This window comes from Pinus tabuliformis, chromosome 4_2 (genome assembly GCF_031772625.1).
Source record: "Pinus tabuliformis cultivar Carrire ecotype Pingquan chromosome 4_2, CPIR1, whole genome shotgun sequence".
Taxonomy (NCBI): domain Eukaryota; kingdom Viridiplantae; phylum Streptophyta; class Pinopsida; order Pinales; family Pinaceae; genus Pinus; species Pinus tabuliformis.
The window spans coordinates 500,789,348-500,794,709 of NC_142304.1; positions in this window are offsets into that span (position 1 = coordinate 500,789,348).

Here is a 5,362-nt window from a genome sequence, read left to right on the forward strand (position 1 = left end):
TGCAGACCATCAAAGTGAAGTTGCAGCATTGGACCTCGAGGCAAGAGCATGTTGTCATACATGTTTATATGTTTGGCATGTAGGTATGTAGGTTAAGGATTGTTATATGCATTATGGTTATGCCTATGCCTTTAATTCTATTGATGTTATGATTACATACATGATAGATGCTAGTTGATTAGTCTAGTCATATGCACATGTGTCAAATAGTCATGAATGATAGTAACCTGTGGTTGTATGCATTTATATTGTTGTTTTATGTTAGATAACTTCATGATATTGTTATATGTTGTTGATGAATATGCTATAGGTTAACTTCTTATTTTTAAATGATGGTTAGCTTGATGATTAGGTTATATGTTGTTAATGAGCATGATATATAACTTGTTGTGGTTATATACTAGTAACTTGACGATTATGGTTATTACATTAAGATCTTAATGTTATATGTATCATGCTAAATTGGATTTGCCTATGCAGATGGTTAGGGTCATGACATTCAGATATGAGTCGACATATTTGTGATATTGTGTTATACTAATCTAGACTGATTTTGCATATGTGATTGTTATGCATGAATGATAATTATTTATGAGTTTATAATGTGAACATGTTAGCTAGTTACTGTTATGGATATCATAATCTTATTTATGTTTGAGTTGATATGTTGTGAAGTTATATCGTGCTAATCTAGATTGATTATGCAGACAAGATAACCTCCCTTGAGATACATTAAGGTATGAACTTGCTTATGTCATCTATTTTGTGCTTGAATGTTTGATTATGTTGTCTATTTGGTGTTTGAGTGTTGGTGTCTATTATGTCGTCTATCTGTTGTTGAATTTTTGATTAATCACATGATATGAGAATGTGTCTATAAGGTTGCATTAAGAAATGATTTTGTTTTAAGATGGTTTTACTCACACATATATTGAGATAGTTGGCATGTACTTGAGTGTAATATGTGACATTTGTAGCATTACGTCTAATGACTATGAGTTGACTATGGATTATGACATGATTGTTAGTCTTGGTAAAGATTGATTTCAAATTAGTAGATATGTTGTCTTGATATTTGGAACATGTGGTTGACATGTGTGACAGTTGCAGGAAACATGCTTGATATTAGCATGACAAGGTAATAGTTGATTTGTTTATATAACTATCCATTGGGTGATGTGACAGTATATAGTAAGACTCAGTTGCAATAGGGTAAAGGTAAAATAAAGGAATTGGGTGAGAATTCCTTTGGCTATGTTTGGAAACTACAATTCCAAACGAATGAGTGCTTTGAATACATGAAGTCTTCTTAACCCTAATTTTTCTGAAATTATGTGGATATGTGTTGTATTCATGGACATATATTTGACAAGTATATCAACTGGTGTCTAGTTATAACTAGATTTGTCAAGGAAATTAGTGTCCCTTGAGACATGGCATAGATGTGTTCAGCTACAAGGAAACGTGCTTGGCATAACAAGGTAAGCTAACTGGTATATTTCTATATTTATTTATACACTGACAATTATGTGTTTATGGTAGTGTGATGCAGGGAGTTGCATGACAAGAGAGATTGCCGTGAAATCTCAAAGAAGGCTCTAGTTGAGCTCTCACTTAGAAGCATTGGAAACCCGTGGGGATGGAGTCATGGTGTTCATTGCCAGTCTTGTGCTTTTGACCTTTTGTGATTTGTTGAGCATGATTTGTGGTTTTGTTTATGTTTGGTGCAAGGCCTTGGCACTTGTTGTGGCGTCGTGTTGTTTCATGGAGTCTTATTCTTGTTTGTTTCTTGTGTTTGCTTTTTAAGTTTCGAGTCTTGGGAATTGATTGTAAAACGGGAAAGTTAATGGAACTCTGAGAGAGTTGTGTGGCACCCAACAGGTGATGTAAGACCCAAATGAATCTCAGTGCATGTATAAGGGAAGTTGAAGGCAAGAGTATGACATTCAATTAAGTTTATTGGGTCCATTAGTGTAAATGGATGGTGGCGGGAAAATCATGAGAAATCTAACATGAAAGGTAATGGATGTAAGGCATATGATTCCTTGACTATGTTGGGAACAATTGTTCTCAATGTTGTGCATGAATAAAGGAAGTTCTCTTAACCTTGACCTTATGATATTTGGTAATTATGTTATGATCATGTTTATGCTAATGTTTATATATATGCATGTATATATGTATGTATGTATGTCATTGTCTGACAAGATGTTAAAATTGGCAACTAGGGCCAAACTTCATGTGGGTCACGTTATTCATGGATGATAATATTTTTACTAGATTCCTCTCGTCGAGAGGTGTAGGATTGATCTAAATATCATCCGATTCTGATAATTATTTATGGAGATATGAATTTATTTTGATTATGGACTAATTGTCAAAGTCGGCCAACAACTTATGTAGGCTCAGAAGCTCAACAGTCACATCTATTCAATCCCAACGTTTTGCATATAAATACAAGGAGTATTCTCCTCATTTGCACACTTTACTCTCATCACATCTCTCTCTCTCCTGTGCAGAAAAGAGTCTCTTCTCTCTCCTGTGCAGAAAAGACTCTTCTCTCACACGTGTGGAAGGAAGGATGCAGATTTTAGGGCTGCAACTGCAGATCAGAACTTTGACCATCGTTGACCATAATTCTCTCTCTCTGTATTGCACAATATGTGAAACTGACTCTCCTTGGAAGGCCACATTTTTTGGTGAAGGAATCAAGGTGATCCGACCACCGGTTTGACAGATATTGACTGCCCTAGTTTAGGGCTGATCTAGGGTTTGCTGCTACTAATGTAAATCAGATTTTTGTATTATTTCTCTCTGTTGAATTATTGAAGATAAAAGAAGATTTGATCAAAGGGTTTACCCATATTGGGGTTTGTCCCTAGCTAGCCACCACATCTTGTGTCTCTTGTCTTGGCTTGTTTTCTGTCGATCGTTTAATGTTCTATCTACACTTTGCTTAATGTACATGTGATTGCTAATCTGTGGATAATAATAAGAAAAATAAGTAAAATGCTCTAAGCATAGAGCATACCATAACTTAACATGGTATTAGAGTTGAGGTGAAGATAAAGCTCGAGCAAGATCAAGAGAAATCACCGAAGAGAAGATTGGCAAAGCTATCCTAAAATAACTATGGGGTCCTCAACACTCTTCCCCGCTGAAGACAAGCTCCGTGAGAAGTCTGACTATCACAGATGGAAGATGTCTCTCGATTTGACTTTAGAAGATCAGGGAGTGTTGGACCATGTGAGAGGCAATATTGTTGAGCCTCCATCAAATGCACCCATTGCTGCCAGGAACAAATGGAAATCCAGAGAAGTCAAAGCAAAGAAGATCATTCGGGACTCTATCAACAAGCGCTTGGTGGCCTATGTTTCTGAGCTGAACACCTCCAAGGAAATCTACGATAGACTGGTGAGTTTATTTAAAGTTAATGATGCAAATCAAGTTCCGTTTCTTAGAAATAAGCTGAAGGAAATTAAGAAGGGCAAAGATGAAAATATGCAAGCATATTTCTTAAGAATCACTGAGATCAAGAATGATCTCCTATCTCTTGGGGAAGTAATTCCTGACAGGGAAATGACACTCACAACTCTTGGAGGACTACCATCTGAATGGTATATATTCAGGACCACTCTCCTCAACAATAATGTAATTCCTGGATTTGAGGAATTAATGGAAAGATGCATTCAAGAAGAAGCAAGGATGGAAGAACAGGAAATGCCCACACTTAAAGGTCATCCCGCTGCCTTTTCTTCTCATGCTAAAAGAAGAAAGGCTGGACCAAAGGGTGGAATAAAAGGACGATGTTACCATTGCAATAGATGAGGTCATTATGCAAGGGAGTGTCTTGATAAAAGGAACTCACATCAGGATGATGATCAAAATCCCTCTCAAGGCAATCAAAGAAATGGCAGGTCAAATGGCCGAGGTAAAAGGAGTGCTTGAAATCAAGGAAGAGGACAACCATTCAAGAAGGCAAGAAATTCCAGGTATGAATCTAACACTGCTGACAATAAGCAGGATGAATATTATCAACCAGCTGCTCTATCTACCTCTGCTACTTCGGACTTGCTGGGAAATTGGCTTATTGATAGTGGTGCCTCAAGGCACTTCACTGGCTACAAAGAAGTTCTCCATGATCTGATAGAGAAAGAAAACAACCTAGAAATTGTCCTTCGAGATAATATGAAATATTCCGTGAAAGGTGTAGGCAATGTCTCTCTTAAATTGAATCAAGGTAATACAATCCACCTACAGGATGTATTATATGTACCTGATCTAAAAAAGAACTTGGTGTCCATTTCGGCAATGGAAGACAAAGGCTACAAGGTTGCTTTCAGCGATTGCAAGGTACGTGCATGGAAAAAAAATATTAAAGATGCCTTCACTCTTGGGTTTCGAGTTGATTCAATATATTAGGTTGGAGGAAGTCTGATAGGTGTCATGTCCCATGACACATCTCTTAAGTCTGAACAATGGCATCAGAGACTTGCTCACCTTCATTATAAAGCTCTACCTGATGTAAGAAAAATGGTGATCGGGATGCCCGATTTTAGATTAGAGTAAGAAGGTGTATGTCCGGGATGTGTTGAAGGAAAGCTAAAAAGGACCATTCCCCTCAAGCCAAAGCAAGACCTCTGATATATTGCAGTTAGTTCACTCAGACATATCTGGTATGATGCTTGTGAACTCCTTGGGAGGATATTCATATTACCTCACTTTTACAGATGAATATACTTCTTGAAAAAGATGGATGAAGTGTTCTCTTGGTTTTGACTGATAACGGGACTGAATATGAATCTAATGAGTTTCATGACTTTTGTAAAGAGGCTGGCATTAAGAGGGAGACCACTACACCGTACACTCCTGAACAGAATGGTATGGCGAAAAGGAAGAACCGTACGATTGTGGAAGCTGTCCATGCTATGCTCCATGATCAAAGACTTCCGAAGTTTCTATGGGCCGAAGCTGCAAACATCGCCGTATATGTACAAAACTGATGCCCCCATCAAGAATTGGGTTCCAAGACTCCCGAAGAAATTTTCATCGGTAAGAAACCCGACGTATCTCATTTTAGAATTTTTGGAAGCCCTGTATATTTTCATGTGTCGAAAGAGAAAAGGAACAAATTGGTTGTGTCTGGAAAGAAAGGAATCTTTGTGGGCTATAGTGAAAATACTAAGGGCTATAGAATCTATGTAGCCAGTCAAAGGGAAGTCGTGATTAGTCATGATGTCACCTTTGACGAAGATATGGCTCTCAGTAAGGTGAATAATCTTCCTACTGTGAGGAGCTCTCAAGAAGCTGACACCAGGGAACTGAAAGAAAAAGATGATGAAACAATGTCCGATGTGGAAGA